This window comes from Coptis chinensis, chromosome 4 (assembly GCF_015680905.1).
Source record: "Coptis chinensis isolate HL-2020 chromosome 4, ASM1568090v1, whole genome shotgun sequence".
NCBI lineage: Eukaryota > Viridiplantae > Streptophyta > Magnoliopsida > Ranunculales > Ranunculaceae > Coptis > Coptis chinensis.
This window is the reverse complement of record NC_141459.1, coordinates 13,271,306-13,292,527: the sequence shown is the minus strand read 5'-3', so window position 1 is coordinate 13,292,527 and position 21,222 is coordinate 13,271,306. Positions and strand designations below refer to the sequence as shown.

Below are 21,222 nucleotides of genomic sequence, written 5' to 3'. Positions count from 1 at the left end.
ATGATGGATCATTTGCTTCCACATATGGTTGCGCTCGATAATTAGGACAACCTGAGTCTGGGTCGTTGTTATGTCCTGGTGGTGTGGTACTAGTTGGTGGAGATACGACCTGGGTTGTGGACACGTGTGTTGTAGTGGTATGAATGTAGAATGGAGGGTATTTACAATATTCTCTAAGGCAAGCACAATTTATTTGTCTGCAAAACCGATATCATTTTCTAAAAGGGAAATAACCCAGGCAATAAATTGGAACTAGCGTATGAGTGTATTCTTAAGTATAGACGCTAATTAAAATAACTAAAATGTATTCTGATAGATTCATCAGATAGTTCATCTTGAACATCAATCTAATATAATAGAGAAGACTGATCTCGAGGAATTGGTGTTAAGTAGTGGTCCTAATATAATTGAAACTTCCAAACTTAACTTGTGGCTTAGATCTAATTTAATGTCTGGAGATATGTATACAAAAAATTTAGGACTCTAAAATACGGGGATTCAAAATGGGATCAAGCAATCAGAGTTTATAGAGGATACAAACTCATATTTAATAATGGTCATACGATTGTGCTCAGGAAGTTGCAACTATTAAGGAAAAAAAAATCCGTGTTCGATACATAATTTACAGTTTCACATAAGAGCCCTTACTCAGATACTGTCGTAATTCACATAAACTGTGCAAATTGATTGATTTTATGAATATTTTAGGTAATATGGAGTTTTATTAACAATTTAACCTAAAATATCAAAGGTAAATACAATTTTTATAAAATTTGTGAGATATGAGCTAAAGTAGAGTAATACCGAGGAGCTAATGCACGGGTTGTGTTTTAGGAAGCACATGCACGAAGCTCTTTATGGTCAATTGGTTCTTTCGAACACACATAAAAAACTCAAAAAAACAAGGCAATCCCAATAAACAATCGGACCCAAGCACAATTGCAATTGAACAACAAAATCACATGATCATTTGTAGCTATACAAATATGAATTTTATTAGATAATTAAAACATACATTATTGACAATTATGCAATGTTTTGTTGAAAAATTTCAAATTGAAGACAATCATTTGAACAAAGCAACTGCAAGAAGCGAAAATAATTTTAATTGGAATCGTACATCAAATCTATTAAATTACCAAGTATGTGTAAGTTAAAATTTATTTTACGGGTTATAGGGACATATATTAAGAAAACATGTAACAAACTCAAAAAATTTAAGGTATTTAGAAGTTTTAGATTAGGCCAAGTTTTTGTAGATATTATCTCCTAACTATTTTAAACATTGCCACAACTAATCTAAAAAATAAAAAAGTTGAATATAACTTGCGAATAACATAGTTTATAAATGGTGAAAATGAACAGTCCACAATTAGCCATTTGTGTGATAATGTTTATAGTAGTTGGGAGATCATATGTTCAAAAAAAGTAGCCAAATCTAAAACTTAGAAATACCTTCAAAATCATGAGTTTGTTTACGAGAGGTTGCTAATACATGTCTATAGAACCCCTCTCATAATTTAAAATTTAAATGAGATACCAACTTAGATTACCAAATTAAACGGCAATTTTCTAGTGTATATATAACATGTCAACAACATGAATAATTTTTTCCATGATGTACGTTTTTTATGTGTCTAAAGTGACTTTCTTTCTTCATCTTAGGTACTTGATAATTAATTATGTTGAAATTTGCTTATTATTTGGTAAATTTGATCTAAACATTGGTCACTTCAAGCTCTAAGCTTTGACTGTGTGCAATTAATTCAGGTAAGGTGATAGTCAAAGGGAAGTTTCAAGTTGCTGGCTTTGAAACCAGTGAAAGCAACACCTAGTCACTTAATATTAAATACATATTTATTGCTAATATAACAACAAGCTTTCTTCATAAAACATCTCCTCAGACGTCTGGGATAATATCTCAACCACAGCTCCATTTTCACAATCTTCTGCTTTCAGCACAAGCAAAATTCTATCTAGACTATGTCTCCCCCTTCCTTGATGGAAAGCACCGACGTCAAAGCTTTTCTGAGGCCAGGCAGCCCTTTCTCTCCTAAAGACAAGCACATAATGAAGTTGTTCGATCATCGACAACAAGCGTAGAGAGCGTTTAATCATTGGTGAGGTCATGAAACACTTGATGGAAACTAAGGCGCAGATGGAACAGGAGAAAGAAGCAAACCAAGAGATGGAAAATCTTAGGTATGAGAAATTCAAGTTGAAACATTTGCGGTATATGCTGGCTCAGGAGTTTGAACCCATGCCCATGGACTCCTAGGTGCCCTTGTGTGTGCCATTTAGATGAAAGCATTTCAGTTTAGTTGTGGCTTCTTTGCCGTTTCTTATTTTGTTTTGCTATGTGTATATGCGTCTTTGTTCTGTTGTTCTAGATCGTTTTACTAAGTTAGACAACTTTTTCTGTATATGTCAAGGGTTATTAGTTTATCCATGTGTTGTGGTATGTGTTATTTTGTATTTACTAGATCATCTTTGATCATGTGTTGTAGTATTTTTGTGATGAACGGAATCTTACAAGTAGACACCACAAATGTTGAATCTCCTAGACCATTATAATGTTCTATCAGGTTGATACACTGTCTTAGGATGGTTAATAAAAAATAAGTATTGATCATTTTCTTAGAATGAACAAATCTATCATCGATCACACCATTGTCGAGGACTATCAAAAGTTGAATAAAACATATCATCATGTAATCTAACCGTAACAAAATGAGTATCCCAATAATACTCAACAGTGTTTAAGTCAACCTCAGACCATATAAAAACAACTAAAAACAAATCACAAATAGGGCTGTTAATGGGTCGGGACAAGCCCGAAGCCCGATTGAATCCGAACCGATAAGATAAGGACTTAGACTTTAAATTTAGCCCGATAAGATTATTGGGCCAGGTCTGGACATACCTATGTCCGATCCGATAATGGCCCGGCCTGAAATCTATAATAGTTTATGTGTTTTATATTTAATATTATTAATATATCTATTATATTTACTGAAAGTTGACATAGAAAATTGGAAGCCATATTGGTTAGTATTGTGCTTGCCACACAGAGTTGTGGGTTTGATTCTTGCCACTTACAAATTTGATTATATTTTAGACAAAAATAACAATTCCCATGTATTGCTAATGGACCTAGGCCTGGCCCGAATCCGAACTTGCCCAATAGGACCTAAGCCGGGCTTGGGCTCAAAATATCAAATATGATTTGGGTTGGGCCTAGACCTAGGTGTGTCCTGTTCAGGTCCGACCTGTTGACAACCCTAATCACAAATCTATAGTTATTAGGGCTCCGTTGTGTTTAAGCCAACCTCAGACCATATAAAAACAACCTCAGACCTAACATTGCCTTCACCTCACAACCTCATATCTCATTTACTTTCGGTGTAGATCCATATAGTAGCGAGAGAGGGTGAGAAGAATTCGGTAAAAACAAACCTTTGGTCCTAAAGTAAGAGAAGAAGAGGTTGCTAACTGATTAAGGTAGCGGCTATTTAGGAGAACAACGTGTCCGGATCTCCCGAAATTTTGGTAAAAAATTCATTTTTTATGGCAAGCTAAATTTTATTGTTTTTTAACCACTTTACCAAACGTATTACTAATTTTGTAGCCATAAATTTAGTCCAAAACATTTTGTAACTGATATTTGAAGTGAATGTCCACATTTTGTTGAAAATTTAACTTAATAACTGACATCCTCGTTCAAGAAATGCGGAAAACAAAGTATGATACATATAATGGAATGTATATGACACAATTGATGTTCTTGACGTGGTTAATAGCATATACTTATATAGTGATTTACTGGGCTTGTATAATGTATTGTTGATTCATATTGTTATCCACATGGCACAAGAATGATATGACACCGTTGCACACTTTTTTTATAACGCTGGTTTATAACATATAGCAATGACAGACAACTAACCATGAACAAATTAAACCAACTATTCAAAACATGTCCCAAATACTACTTTTGGCAACATTTGCTTAGATTTCATAACTAAAATCTTGCCGGTCAGTTTAGGTAGATTTTTATAATAATGCGAGAGAAAGGGTCATTATGTGGTCGTTTAGGTGTAGACAAATACACGGTCTCTGCAATCGGTCCAATTTAGGTAACCTAAAGGCAACTTGATCAGTGCCACATGCTTTACTTGTGATCTTCTCAGTTTCACAATTAATATTATGAACGGTTGGGAAAGGGTTATTGGGTTTGGGGTGGCGGTACAAGCCCACCAATTTAGAAACGGACCGCCACCCAAACCAATAACTCTCTCCCACTCCTGGAGAACATCAATTGTTAATCACTCTTGAGAAGTCTACATAGGTGAAGCCTTTGTCACTATTCTTCTGTTTAAAATTCGGGTGTTATCCACTCTGCAGACGGCTCCATGTTCCATGTGACCCACCAATAACCGAAAAGGTATGAAAATATTTGGAAAGAACGTTATGATAGAGTTGGCTATACGGTGCTTGTTTTGTTGTATTGGTTTTTCTTCTCAAATTGAAAAAACTTTTCAATTTGAGAGGATAGATCATTATAACAAAACATCCATCGGAGAGCAAACTCTATCATGTCCAACTTTTCAATTATTTCCTTACGTTTTAGGTTAAGTTTGGGGAAAATGTTGATGATAGAGAAAAACAGTGAAAATGGTGAAGAATGTAGAGAGAGAGAGAGTGTTTAGTTGTTCGAGATGTTTATCTTTGTACTTTTCATTATTATTTTGTTTAATTATTATAATAATAATTATTATTAGAGCTGTGAGTGAATGTCCTATGACACTTCACTGTCACCCAACTAAATAAAATCCTTCATACTCGAACTTCATTCTACACAACTAAATCATTCTTATGGCAAAGTTCTGCTATGCGGTCATTAGAAGGTGGCAACCCTGTATATCTGAGGGCACTTTGGAGTAGGCTGCGGGGACCGAATGGCAAATTCTCTCCCTCCAATGTTTTTCGAACTGGATTCTCATAATTCCGTTTATTTTCTAAATCCCTTAGTACACGGGCTGTGAACCATTTCATGAACAGGTACACAGATTAGTTGGCCAAGACTACATTGAATGTAATTCTATCGAAGAGGCGGAGTTACTGCTTACAAAGAAAGGAATCAACAATTACTACAATGAGTTCAATCAGACATTAGAAGAGACAACTGTACCACTCATACCCACGGTCAGTACTACTACAGGGGAGACTTGCGTGTAAACCGAGCACAACAGCCAATCAGTTTTACTTAGGAACATGGTTCTCGTCATTATTGGCCTACTTGTTGTTCTTATTGCTCTAATGGTTAGGTTGATTTTCTTGTTGTAGGTGCAGAAACTATGTATATGGATATTTTGTTGGGTTGCTTATGTATATGTATTTCACCATGTATGTACGTACTAGGTTGATTTGCATGCTGTGCTATGTACTTGGCTATTTTGCTGACACCTTTATCTAATTGCACTCTTGTGTAAGTGTGTTTCAAATATCCGTTCAAATATACTGCAACAGAAGATATGGGCTCAAACACCAGGCTTTCTGTTAAACTGACTTTCTGTTTATGGACATGTTATATAGTGTCTTACACAGCTTATGTAGTGTCATATATATAAAAGCTAGCCACAAACTAGCTAATAAGCGTAAATTAAAACCTAGATATTTCAGCACTTGTTAAGTCTTTAGGGTTTGCCGATTGAACTGTAATGGATCTACTGATAGCATAAGTACGTTGAAATAAGTGAACATTTTGGATGTATTTTAACTATAAAATGATGTAATGGATGTATTTTAACTGTGAAATGATAATGGGCAATGATTCAAGAAACATGAATTCAGCTTAAACATAATGGGAAACTTATACAAAATTACAAAAGTTCGTAAAAAAACAAGAACTCAATAAAGGGACAATTAGAAAAATACAGGTGTTTCCGGATTATGTATGTTACTCTATTAGAGATACACTGTGTTGTCGTCATACATAGTTATGTTGTCGTATATTTAACCATTGAGGAAAGGACATAACATGTTTAATAAGTAGTAATTTAACATAACCATAACACAATACATTGCTTCTTGCAGTTGATACATAATAAGTACCTAGTCTATTAAAACGTGCTGACTAACAGGAAAGAAATAATTATATATATAAACGACTAGTTCAATTAGGTTTCGGCAAAGTCTGACATGAATGGGAATATGGAGTGAATGCCATTTGCTGGGATTATATGTTATGGTAGGAGCTTCTTCTCCATGAAACTGTACCATATGATCTTGTCGTACCAACTGAACACCCCAATGTCTGATGGCAGTAGGTCGACGAAATTTGCATCCCTAAACCCTATAAACTTCCTGGGTTCACTCCATTGGATGTTCTTGTACTGCTATAAAACCCACAGTTCTAATATTTGAGTAGAGGTGTTGCCCTCGGGCCACAAGGAAAACATAATAGCTATGGAGCCATCATAGGGAAACAACCTGTAAGATTCAAATGGACGTTGAGTATCCGGTAGCCTAATCCTTGTCCACTGCTCCCGACAAACGTTAAAAACCAATATTCCTGCATGCCAAAGAGACCAATGCAGAATTCCATTTGCAACAACTCTGGCATTCCTGTTAATGTGTTCATTTGTCAACTCCAGGTCGTCCAACCTTTTCCATTTGTCAACTTAGGAATCAAACAATTCAATATGGCGATAGACATGTCATCGATTTGTTATCTCGGGAAGGCCGAACAGTGTCGTACCTCAGTATTGAAATCCGAACAATATTGAATCGCAAAGGTTCCACATAATTCACCACCATGCCTACACTTTCAGTGAAGAATTTGTTCCTAGGATTATTTAGGTGATGAACGTTTCTAGTCGTTGGTTTGCATACGTAAAACTGTTGGTATCTTTCGTAAGGTGTGTTCAAGAGAATAATACCTTCCATTGATGAGGCAATGACCGATGTACCATATGGTTTGGAGTCCAAACTTGGAAATGGAATTGGTGGGTTGTTTGCAATGCTAGAAGCAAAAGTTATCGTCGTTTCCCTTTTGTTTTCCGTATTTATGATGTAACCAAGAAAAGATCCCGTCATCAACGTGTGCTCCTTGGTGAAGGAACTTGAACTTGTAAAGGCTGCCCATTTTCGGCATACGAACTTGGCTTTTTTGAGAAATGGAAGTGGAGCATGTTTGACAATCTCTTCACAAATTTCTGCTGGAATGTCCTTGTTGGTTTTGTTGGTTTGGTTGGTGTTGTTGTTGTTGTTCTTTCCATGTGAAGTAGATCCCTCCATTGTTGTTCTTTCGAGTGGGTTTAATTTCAAGTGTGGAGTTTTCTGGTTTAATATTTGGACCTTTAATATTCTCTCAATGCTTAGAAGTTTTCTGCATTTAATATTTAACTCAACCGTTTTTTACCAGAGTATGGCATACATAACGTCTTATAGTAAACTTATGGTGTCCTATCGATTCCCGTGGCGTGTTCAGGAAGCTCTCATTTGATATATGAATCTAACCGCCTACTTAACAATAAAACCGATGCTTCTCAATTATGCCTAGATTATGGCAAAGAAAAGGTCTTGATAGATGGGATATCTTGTCATAAGAGTAAGGTGTCGTGTTGAGGGTGCTAAAATTTTGAATTTGAACATGACCGCCTAATTAACTCTAAAACCGATGTTTCTCGCTACGGACTAGAGTATGGCATAAATAATGGCCTATCGGGCAGCTATGGTGTCATATCAAGCACGTGTCGTGTTGAGGGTTTTCTATTTTTTAATTTGAATCTAACTGCCTAATTAACACAACAACCGATCCTTATCTCTACTACCTAGAGTATGGCGTACATAATGGCCTATCGGGTAGCTATGTTGTCATCAGAGGAACGAGTCGTGTTCAGGAAGCTCTAATTTGATATTTGAATCTAAAAATCTAATTAACACAAAAACCGATGCTACTATTTAAAGCCTAGAGGATGGCATACTCAATGTCTTATAGGGACGTTATGCTGTTATATCTGGGATGTGTCCAATTCGGGGTGCTCTAATTTAAAATTTGAATTTAACCGCCTAATTAACACAAAAACCTTTTCATCTCTCTACCTACTAGAGAATGGTACACATAATCGCTTATATGGAAATTATGTTGGCCTATGTGAAAAGTATCCTGTTCATGCTTCTCTAATTGTTAATTTGACTCTTACCGCCTGGTTAACACAAAAACCTTTACTTCTCCCGAATGAAGCAAAGTTTGGAAGCCACCCATCAAGCAACTACCACTATGGAAGAAAAGGTCACAGAAAGATGGAAGGTGAAGGTAACATGGAGGGGAACTGTACCTCTAAAATTACCATGGAAGAGACTGTTTCAGAAATTTCAACACTTGTAAAGTCTTTAGGGTTTGCAGATTGAACTGTAATGGATGTACTGATAGCTTAAGTTTAACCCTAAGTTGAAATGTGTTCCCTATGTACTTAAACTGTGAAATGATAATAGGCAATGATTCAAGAAACATGAATTCAACTTATACATAATGGGAAACTTAAACTTAATTACATAAGTTCTTAGAAAAACAACAAGAACTCAACAAAGGGACAATTAGACTAACACCAATAGAGGTGATAGACAAATATAGGGGCTTCCTGATTAAAGGGTTATTTTGTTTTTTTGGTTTAAGTTATAAGAAAGTCTTATAAGACCCTATCTTATAAGAGGATCTTATAAGTATGTCTTATAAATTGGTTTGTTTTACATTTTAAGTTCCTCTTATAAGCACTTACTAAAAAAGGAAAAAATGGCGACAACATCTTATAGATGGCAATTTGACAAATATAACCATGTTTTACATACCATTATATAACTAAAACTTCCAGTCATTATTCAACAAAATGATCTTCTTTCGCGCCTATTTTCATAGCCACCAATTCACATACAAGCAGCGTTTCAAAATAGAAATCCTCTTATACATTATATTTAAATCCAAATAGAAATACAAATACAACTTAAAAAACAGTTTTGATATCCTAATAAAACTCATTCCTTATTATCCTTCTTCTTTACATCATTGATCCCAAGTTCATCCATCTTCTTCAAGAAACCCGCACAAACATCATTTGTTATAGCTTGTTTCATCTCAACAAATGTGCGCAATTTGGCAAGCGTTTCCTATTCACTAGAATCATTATTTGTTATGGCAGACGTAGAGCTTGTGCCACTCGTCTCCCCAAACCATTGGAAGAATTCACATCCTGCAAATCCTTCATTAGTTGATTGTGGGCAACGATAGAATTTTCTATTTGGGTTTCTTCGGGTATGCGAGGTTCTTATCTTACAAATTCCCTCATTACATGGACACATTTTCACCTTATCATCTTTTTTGTGACAGGGGCTTTTCTCAATTTGTGACACCAAATAGGCGTCAGAAAATTTGTGACATCGAAGTGCCGTCAGTAATGTTGTTTGGCGTCACAATAAGTCAAAAAATTAGTTTTACTTTATTTACGAAAGTTATTGAAAATATAGTGACGGCAATGAGGTATCACTTCAATAAGGATCAGAGTCATGTGTTTGGCATGTGCCACAGATGAGGCGTCAACTTCCAATCTTTACGATTTCTTCTCGACCTCAACTCTTTTTCTTCTCAACACGGCAGAGAGAAACCTCTTGTCCACTTTTCTCAATCTATTCGAATTCCACTCTCTTTTTTGTTCATCTTCCCCAAATTTCAATGAAAGTGAACTGAATGTGGTAGGTTGTTCATCTTAAACAAAGGTACCATCTTTCCGATCTTTTAAGTTCAATTTTTATAAAAATTAGTTATTTTTTTTTTCGCGATTTTGGTTTTTGGTTTTGTAATTCTTGATTTCGTTTTCTAGGGTTTATAATTTTCTTGCTGAATGAGTTTGTTTATAATAGTTGGTTTCCAAGTTAGACTTACTGCACTACCATTGTTGAAAGTTAGACTTGTCATTTTTTTGCACTACTACAGCTGTAGAGAGAAGGGGAGGGACTTCCAACGTCAACCATTTAAGTAATTAGCTTAAAGTCTAGCCAAGGAGAAATTAGCTTGGGAGAAAAGGACGATACCAATGATGTCATGTCATTCCAATCTCCACTGTACAAACATTTAAGTAATGGTGGGGCGGCTGAAAGGAATGAAACTCCTGGAAATATGATGGGAAAAGGACGACAGAAAAATACTTCTCAAAGAATTGGTACTCATGCATGCACCTTTTGGGTTCTCTCGAACAAACAACGACTTCAGAAGTAGGGACGCCACCTCTTCCCTGAACATGCCACAATTTATCTTGAAGAGGATGCTTACCATTTTTCTCGAAGTGGGGGATTCTCAGTAGGAAGGAATCTTAATTGAGTCACAAAAGAGAGAAGTGGGGACGCATGGACATTCATTTTCCTAGCTATTTCCTACAGAGCAACCATCAACAAGATAAGTATCTTTTAATGTATGATTTTGATTATTTTGTTTTCATGTTTACGTCAATTACTTGTTTTAAGTTCTGATTTCCACCAGGCAGCTAGTAAAGGGTAAGTTGGTATGGAACACCACACAGTGTAATTATATTGATTCAACAATGAATTTCTAAGACAACATGGATTAGTATCTTCTTTCCCTCCATTTTTGGATTTAGTACATTCATCTTCATTTTATACCAAGCTAGATAAGTTGTATGATCTCAATATATTGGGTTATGCTTATTTGTTCAATGCAAATTGAACCGCATGCATGTGTTAACGTTTGCTAGTGGACAGAGTAGTCAACGCAAACTCGTAGCTGTTTATAAGTCCACCACTTATAATTTGTCTCTCCTGCATATATCACTTGATATTTTGATTTTTGTGTTTTATTTTTTGAGGCAATTGAGTAGCCTTTCAATTTATTTACAAAAGAGATTTTACTATTCTATCTCGATTTTTTTTTATTGTTGCTAGGTTAACACAAGCCCATTCGACAAAAAAAAAGGCATAAGCACTCAGGATCAACAAATTGGTGAGTATTCTAACTGTTTGGTGTATCGTTGCTTACTTAACTACTTTCGAGGGCCAAGGAATGCTCACTACGCTCTACCAAATGCCTAGTCAAGTAGTAGAATTGGATAGGGCTTATTATACTTTATAATAACTTTTTGTTTAATCTGATCTTGTACCGACTTGCACTCGTACAAGATGGATCCATACCAACTTGCTGATATTGTGGTGGTGTGTTCATAGTGTGGTGGTGCTGCTGGCATGTGGTGTGATTGTGTGCTGGCAAGTGTTGGTAGTGTGGTGTATGTGAGAGTGTGTGCAGGTGGTAGTGTGAGTGTGGTGTTGTGCGGTGTGGTGTTGTTGCTGCTGGATGGAGTGTGTGTTATTACGCCTGCCGCTGGCTGGCGGGTGTTATTCTTTGTTGGATGGAGTCGTGCTCGCTGCAGCTTTGCGTCGTGCCTGCTGCTTTCGGTGTTGTTGTTGTTGTTCTTTCACGACTACCATGGACTTGCTAAACATGTTGACTTTATATCCCGTAATATGAGCTTTAATTTAATCTTCTTGTAGGGGTGTGGCAGTTGTTAATCCATAAATTTGTTGTTAATTTAATTTTGTTTTTCATGAGAATTAGGACTGGAGATTAATGTGGACTTGCGTTTGTTCGGTACAAGTATGGCGAAGACTCTCAAAAAGCGGTTGAAAGGCTTGATGGTAATCCTCTTATTATCATTAAATAGCTATTGTTGCTTAAAGTTTAGATTTTTTGTTACAAGTATCATATTATTGTAATCGCGTGCCTTAGTTAGGGGCAAAAGCGGTTTAGACTTACAAAGTCTTACAAGTTTTTAAACTCTCGGATGGAAGCTGTTTTGCATTCTTTCACGTTATTCATTTGCCTGATTCAGTTATAAGATTATGCTGAATATATGGGTGTTGCTCGAGTGGTTCTTGTACCATCTTTACGAGATGCTTACTATGATTTTGTTTTTCCTTAGGTACGTGTTGTCATTGCCAAATTCTATAAACAATCCTTTTCTCCTGACATTAGAGCAATGCTTTAATTTTGAAATATTTAGATTTGAAGACTAATATTTGTGTTCATCTTCATTTTGCAGCCTGCATTTGATATCCATTCAGATCTCAAAAATCAGGTATATTCTTATGTTGGCTTCATACTAAGTCTGTTTTCTATTTTTCTGTACTAGCCCTTATTGATCATTTCATTACTATTCATATTCATTGTTCTTTCTTCTCTCTTGACCCAGATTACCCGTCTTACAAATCCAGGGCTTTTCGATGCAAATAAGGTAAAACGGTTGGTCTCTGCCCACTTATGCGAAAAAGCTTGATATTTTGATGCAGTCTTCAACCGTAAAGGAGAGAAGCTTCGATCTGTAAAAAGTCGCTTCGCAATTCAAGTTTGTTACAAGGCAGTATGTATATAGTCAATTCTTCAATGTTAGAATCTGCAGTGAGCCTGCATTAAGCTTGGCTGAGAGAAGTTCAAAGGAAGGCTATGAAGACAAACTATGGTGGGTTGGTCTTTCTTGTCGTTTTATAAGTCGTTGTCCACTGGTTCTTTGTAAGTGTTAGAACTGATTCTTTGTAAGTGTAGGCGTGTTAATACAATTGTTGAATGAAATTTACTATGTGGGACTAGCAAGGTTACAATTATATTGTTTGTTGAGAATACAATGTTATATATATTAAATATTTTTAATACAAGATTTATTCTTTTATTTGTGTGGTAATCAGATGTGGATGGATGAATGGAAACAATTGTATAGTAGTGATTACAGCATTTGCAAGTAGTTTCTAAATATATGGCAGCAGGTGCATTATTATGTTTTTTTAAAAAGCAAAATGAAAATATGATTAGTGACGCCATAATGCCGTCACAAATTCAAAATACCCTCACAAAATTACTGACGCCAAAATGCCGTCACAAATTCAAAATACCCTCACAAAATTACTGATGCCAAAATGCCGTCACAAATTCAAAATACCGTCACAAAATTACTGACGCCAAAATGCCGTCACAAATTACTGACGCCAATATGCCGTCATAAATTTTTGTGACGCAAATTGAGACGCCTAAATTGTGACGCCTATTTGGCGTCACAAATATTATTTGTGACGCCAAATAGGCGTCACAAAAAAGCTGTTTTGGTGTAGTGTAATTATCCACCCATTGCCAAAGTCCACACCCTTTAACACCCTTTGGACATATAAGGTATGCTCTCCCAGGGTTCTCTGAAGTCTTTGATACCTTAGTCTTACATGTACCCCCACCACATATGCAAAGAACATCTTTATCTCCCTTTGATGCCATCTTACCTGCTTATAAATATTGACAATAATTTCAAATAAAGTCATATCTCATGACAATCAACCTGTTTACATGTCATGATATAATAAACTCAAACACCAAGCAAAAAAGTTTAAACATTCTCATATCATCGATATGTCAGAAAACAAGAGTTTACAAGTCATAAATATAGCAAATAAAACAAGAGTTTACAAAAAGTTATACATCATAAAACACGACTAAGAAGAACATCACTCGAGATTATTAGGATTTGTAATAAGGATATCTGCAATTTGAGATTGTAAAGTGACCATCTCAGTGCTTTATCTTGTGGCCTAAAAACTTGCTCAACACCATAAATTGTTTCTGGGTCTACTGAAATCTGATTATTCACAAGAAGTTCCTCATTACCATATGCTTGGAATAACACATCATTGAGGGCAACTCTACAAAGGAAGTTATAAAGAGCCATACAAGCAATGATTATGTTCCTCAGAATTGGAAACTTATACCCTAGCATCTTGCTTAAAATCAGGGAACCTAGCTTTCAAAACTCCAAAGCTCCTCTCAATCACATTCCTTAGTTTTGAATGGAAATGGTTAAACTTCTCCTCCTTAGTCCTAGCACGACTCCCAGGACGTCTGTAGTCAACAAGCCAATATCTTACACCACAATATGGGGACATAAAGCCCCAAAGTATGCGTGTAAGCTGCGTTACACAGATAATACTTATTTGTACAATGGAAATAGATGAAAATTTACTATGCATATATAAGTAATAGGTTTGTAGATAAAATTACAATAAAACAAAGTCTACACACTTACCTCGAGGAGGTAATGGAAACCTGAAAGCTGGATTCCCCACTGAAGTAATTAACACCCTAGCATCATGGGCAGTCCCCTCCCATCCAATCACAACATATATAAATTTCATGTCAAAGTCATAAATTGCCAACACATTTTGCCAACAATCACTACACCAGAATGGTCAATTCCTAACAGACCACTTTTTTCATTTCTAACGGATATATCTGTTACCAACTTTCTTACGAAAATATCCGTTACTTATCAAGTTTTTCGTTAGTATATATCCCAATTTATTTTTTTGACTCAACTTTTAACATGTTTTACCGAGAAAAAAAGAAAATAAAACAAAACCCAAAACCCAAAAGCTTCTCTCAATCTCGAATATGAAACCTAGGTTTAATGAGGCCGAACCATGTTTACCATCCTGATCTATCACTCGAAGAAGAGGAAAGGCTCGTCTTTTCTAAAGAACAGAGGTACACAGTAGCAGTCTCCAAAATAATAAAATATGGCAAGTTCAGGAACAACATATCGAGTAATTGAGAAAGAGGAAGAAACAACAACAACGAATGAGGAAGAAGACACTGGTGCCCAGATCGCTCCTATTATCAAGCTCGAAGAAGTAGCTGTCACTACTGGTGAAGAACACGAAAACGTTCTTCTAGATCTGTAAGCCACTTTACAACTTCTTCAGATCTCTCTCTCTCTCTCTCTCTAAACTATATGTATATATATATATATATATATATATATATATATATATATATACGTGTTGTTAATTGTCCATGTCTCTTGTTGTTAATTGTTTGTGCTGTAATAGTAAAAAAAAGCCGGTCTTTTTATAGCTCGATTGTCATATTTATATTTTGTAGGACAGCAAAACTTTATCGGTTCGATAAGGAAGGAAATCAAAGGAAGGAAAGAGGTGTGGGAACTGTCAAGCTACTTTAGCACAAGGAAAGTGGGAAAGTTCGTTTGGTTATGCGTCGATCTAAGACGCTTAAGAAGTTTGGTTTGATGTTTTTTTATTTAACTTGATTGCAATATTATTTTGTTTATATGTAGCCCAGTGTTTGATGTTTTCTTTGTTTGGATTTGCAGTTATTCCATCTACCTCAATTCAAGAGCACGCTGGAAATGAGAAATAATGTACAAGTAATACAATAGTTATTACAGAGAGGGGGAAACGAAGCTAAACAAAAGACTAGGTGCTGGAAGCTCTTATGGATCCCACCTCCCACGGAAGAGCGACCTTCTGAAGAAGAAATTGCAAGGAAGGCAGCTATAAAGGAAAAACAGGGTCAACGGCTGCGTGATATGGCAGCGTTAAAGAAGACTAATAGAATATCAGAGCTGGAAACCGAATTGGAAGGATTAGAATTTCTTCTAAAGGAACTTGAAAATGTGAAAGAGAGTGAGGACAAGCTTTCCTGTCTCGGAGTAGCTATGTCTCCAAGTAGGAAATTGAGTCTGCTATTGTTCGGGTAACACAATCTTTACGCAGATCAAAGGGTGAGCCAGCCGAGGTTGAGGAGAAGACAGAGTCTTCAGCGACTGAGAAGTATCCACTTATCAATATCTCCGATAATATGTTGTCACTAGAACAGGTGAACTACTTGAACAGATCTTTACTTGACTCTTAAATTATATTCAATCCTGCCATGGCAGCACACACACATACACATACACACACACACACACACAAATACGGTTTAGATACATGTTATTGATTATTTGGGGTCATGAGGATGTGTTTTCAAAGTTACTGCACTTAAAAAAAATCCTTTGTTCATCTTGTTTCATTAACATAATGCTTGTATTTGCAGGTTATGTTGGAGATGACGAGGCAACTACTTCTACGATGGATTCAGATGGATGGTTAAAGACTGGTGACTTGTGCTATATAGATTATGATAGCTTCCTCTACATTGTTGATAGACTAAAGGAATTAATAAAATATAAGGCATACCAGGTACCATTTAACTGTTTAGATTGATCACATTAAGTTAGTATCTATTGGTTTATCACATCATAACTAATATTGTGAGACAATGTACAGGTCCCTCCAACTAAGTTGGAACATTTGCTTCAGTCCCACCTAGAAATTGTTGATGTTGCTCTAATCCTGTATGTGTTTGACAAATTTAACTTTGTTATACTTCTTCTTCTTACATATGTTAAAATGTTGGACAACCTTGTAAGAAAATAATAGTTAACATGCACAGAAGACAAAATATACCTATAAGTAAATGAATTTGTTTAGATTGATCACATTAAGTTAGTATCTATTGGTTTATCACATCATAACTAATATTGTGAGACAATTTACAGGTCCCTCCAGCTGAGTTGGAACATTTGCTTCAGTCCCACCCAGAAATTGCTGATGTTGCTCTAATCCTGTATGTGTTTGACAAATTTAACTTTGCTATACTTCTTCTTCTTACATATGTTAAAATGTTGGACAACCTTGTAAGAAAATGACAGTTAACATGCACAGAAGACAAAATATACCTATAAGTAAATGAATTTGAGGATCACACTACATTTTCCTTAACAAAGGTACCATGGAAACTAGCTCAGAGAAAATCTGAAGATTTTTGACTATCAAACAATTTTGTGTTTTGTTTTTGTTGTCTTTTGATACAGATTAATAAATATGACATAGAAAACCTAATATTGAATAGAATTCTATTTTAGTCTGGTGGAGAATCTAATATCTTGTCACCTGTAGTCCCCTATTAATGGTTAACTTTATATGAATCATTTCACTAGATTTCTTTGATTTAAAAAGAAGCTTGGAACTCTAGTGTACTGCAAGATCTAAATCTAACCTCATGGTCCTTTTCCAGAAAAATTTGCCATTGTAAAATTTACTAATTACGAGTTGCAGTCGTGCGTTCGTGCTAATTGATTTTCCGTGTTGTTGACTTGAAGGCTATTCATAATTTTCTGATTCACTCTTTTGCATCACTATGACAGGTACCCTGATGAAGAAGCAGGGCAGATTCCCATGGCATTTGTTGTGAGAAAACCTGGTAGCAATCTAAGTGCAGCTCAAGTCATGGAGTTCGTTGCAAAACAGGCATGCTTACTTAAGACGAAGAGATTCATTTTAAATGCTTATCTTGGTTTTCTTTTATCAGTTATAGCGTATTAAAATCCCTGAATACCATGCATCATCATATGATAAATTATTTTGCTTCCTAGTGCTGAGAATGAGAACTCAATGCAGACTCGACAAATTTAATTGTGTTTGCTAACTTTAGCTTGGGATCGTGGTTGGACATTGAAGTGAAAAATTGAGATATAGTTCTTACTAGCCGATAATTGGTGAAAGAAAGGGAAAAGTGAAGGCAAATTTACAAGAATCGGAAAACAGATGCCCTATTGGCTTAAACTATCTGGTTAGTAAAAACTCATTTAAAACTTACTACAACAAAAATTTGTCATACTCCTCAATTTTCTTAGTATGTTTTGTTGGATTAGGTAGGTTTGAAGTGCTTTCAAGCTAGGTTATATATATCTGGTTGGACTTTTGTGGGTTCAGTAAAAGCCATGTATCTATAGTTTTGTTGTCCATAAGTTTCAGATTTGTATGGTTGTGCATCAATGCCGAGGTAGATTTTTAGCTGATGGTAGTGTCCTTGTGCTAAGTTTTTGAACTTTTTCTATGTTTTTTGAACTTTTTCTATGTCCTTCATTGTCAATTCCATCAAATGCTAACCTGATTCCAATCGATGCAGATTAACCAAAGTGGTTCAGCAAGGAGCTAGACCTAACACAGGTATGTGTATCGTATTCTTTATGTGTGAACGTTCATACATAGTATGTGAGTCTAATGAGACAAGTGGGCTTGCATGGCATAAGATACAATATACATATAGACTTTATACATTTCTTTGATACACTTTTTAGATTTTACGCACCTTACACTAAAAAAATGTTAGAAATGTTCCGCCATGGTGTGGTACCTCTGGTGTGGTACCTCTAATATTATAAAATTAATCAAGTTGAACTGAATAGCTTTAGATTTTCATATAATATGTAAGTTTTATTGTGCATTTTCTTTATCGATGAAGGGTTTCTTTGATTGTCACTTCTGCGACCTACTTCCATTACAAAACTACAAGAAGCTATTATCTATAAATCAAAGCTTTGTACTTGAGTTAGGAGATCGACCTGTTTTTTAGGTATACTTTGCATATTATATATATTGCATGTAGGAATGTAGTTGCTACCCTATATACGCACCGTTTCTATTTTGGTTTTTCTTTTTCTAGCAGATCGACTTATTTTTATTGGTTTTTTCTTTTTCTAGTATAACTAAACTTATTTTTAATATATAATGGTAGTGTCAATTGTAATAACTTTCTCTTTCTTTTGATACCATTTGCTAATTTGCAGGTGTTGTGAAGCAAGCCTCGCATGTAGAAGTATATAAGAGAAAAATATGAAGTTTTGGATCGACATATTAGATGTAATTGTAGTGAATTAGATCTGTATATGTGGTTGATTTTGTCGGTATTTTTTTTTGGTCAAGACTGCTTGATATTTATAATCAATGACATCCGTGTGTTTTGTGACTTGAATGATTGAGTGGTGCACTTTGTGTTTGAAATGGCAGATCAGTCAGTTTAAATGTGGAGTTCATTTTTTTTTTATTATGGTGTGCTAGTGCCAAGTTCAGCCAACAGTAGCCCAAAACAAAATGGACTAAATAATATTATTTGATCCAGGATTTTTTTTTTAGTGGCTACAATTTACTAACGGATATATCCGTTACAAACAATTGTTAGTAAATAGCAGCACATCCATTACTAACGGATATATTCGTTAGAAATGACAAATTTAATCGGGTCATCAACCGTTAGTTATCTGTTACAAAGAATTTTAGTAACGGATATAACCGTTACTAAAATTATTATCAGTAACGGTTATATCCGTTACTAATTTTGGCCTAAGTGAGAGTGACACCCCAGAGCTAACGGATATAACCGTTAGTAAAAATATAAGTAACGGATATAACCGTTAGTAAACGTCTTTTTTGGTGTAGTGAATCTTTTCCACCTTTACCTCTGTAAGGGGTCTGTTTACTAGGAGGACTAACTGCATCAATGAGAGTGCCATCTAATGCTCCAACAACGTACCCCTTTGAATGCTCCTTCTCTAAGTTCTTTATAACTTCTAAGTTCTCCAACTGGGGCATCCCAAGATGGTGGTACAATTATCTCTTTGGAAAACACAATCATAGCTTTCAATACTTCATGAAAGTACTTGTGAATTGTTTCTCTAGAATGTTGGAATAACCAACTTACATGTGTCATACGAGTGTTATGACTAAGTGTTAACAAGAACATCATCATTTTCTCTTCCAAGGGTAGGTGTTTGACTATTGCCCAAGTACCATCTCTCTCAAAAATGACTACACAATGCTTGAAAAGATTCTTTCAACATCCTAAAAGATTGGAAAATTGGGTTTTGATGGACCATTCAAAGTCTCCCTAACTAAATCTTATCCACTACTTGAGGAAATGCACATCTTGTGACGGACTCTCCTTGGGAGTGTATTTCTTCTTGCATGTTTGAGCAATATCACTAATGCTATAAGACTTATCAATAAGGATAACTTAAAATAATCCATATATACCTACATATAACAAGGATAACCATTTCAATGTATCCATTACATTGTATTTGGTGCAAACTAATTAAAAAACACTTTATGCATTTCAAAGAAAGAATAACATACTAGAACTTGGCATAATTATGAGTGTGTGAGCACTTGGGTTGTTAGTGGAGCAAGCATTAGGAACACCAAAGCAATCATCTTAACCATAATGTACATCAGCAATTTATCATGAAAAGTGCACTTCCATTATCGTACAAAATATAAAATGGCATGGTTCTATGTCAAAGTTCAAACGTAGGCTTCCTTTGCTAATACTCTATATTTTATTTATTGATCTATTTCATCCTAAACTAAACACATTCTTATCAATCAGTCGGCAACAACCCAAAATTAAAATAAAGAGAGAACCAGTCGGCAACAAACCTAAAATCAAATACTAAAAGAAAATAAATAAATTAGTAGCCAAAAATCAATTAGTCGGCAGAAAACCGGCCACAACAATCAATAAAAAGAAATTGAAACAATAGCATACAATGCAACAACAATAATGCAAGCGTGAGTGAGAGAGAGAGTGCGAGTGTGAATTCAATAATGAACTGAGTCCATGAATACTAGCATAATCAAAGAGACAGCTCACCAATTTAATCAATGTCGAAAAAGGTGGCTATTGCATACGAAATGCTCGATCGAGCTTGACGATTGGCGCAACAAGATCACACTTTCTTCGCCAGTTGAAGCAGCAAGACCACGTCCGCTTCGGTCGATATCGAGAGATGGCAAAGAAATGCTTGTTGGTCTGGGAAGAATGAAGAAGAGATAACGAGGGCAAGGGGTAGTGTGCTTGGGGCGTTTATGTCTTTTCCCAGCATACAAGTCTTACAGAATTGTAGTAGATCCAATTTTGGTACTGACAGAAAGCATGCCTTTTATACGACATTTCTAGTAGAATGCCTCTTATAAGAGGCAAAAAATGAACCAAAAATATGTCCCAAATCACTGGTCCACGTGTCTTATAAGAGGTTATAAAACCTCTGGGTCTTATAAGAGGCAAAAACAAATGGCCCCTATGTTGGTAAACTGTTAGAGATACATTATGTTGGCTTATGGGATAGTTATGTTGTCTTACATGTAACCATTGAGGAAAATGAAATAACATGTTCAATTAAGTACTAATTGAACACAATGCAGTGCTTCCTGCACTTGATACATAAGTACCCAGTCTATTAATACGTACTAACCCATACTCAATGCAGTGCTTCATGTGTTGTGTGATTATGTCTAGTAGATACTATTTCAGCAAGTTTTGCCAAAACACACTAGTTGGGTCGGAAGTGATCTTTTTGGAAGAGATTGCGAAGGGGATGGTTGTTGGTGAGAGTTGAGACTGGACTTCGGTTTGAAGTTGCCTACGTACCCAAATGTTGTATTGTTTTTGGATCAAGTATCGATTGCGTAGTTATGGAGAATGACCAATGTTGGATTTTATAT

The 21,222-nt window shown here is 35.6% G+C and overlaps 1 pseudogene; it reads left to right on the top strand.

Annotated features, from left to right (window-relative positions):
• The first annotated feature begins 14,613 nt into the window (after positions 1 to 14,613).
• LOC147501994 (ran-binding protein 1 homolog c pseudogene) lies at positions 14,614 to 15,253 on the top strand (annotated as a pseudogene).
• The last annotated feature ends 5,969 nt before the right edge of the window (positions 15,254 to 21,222 follow it).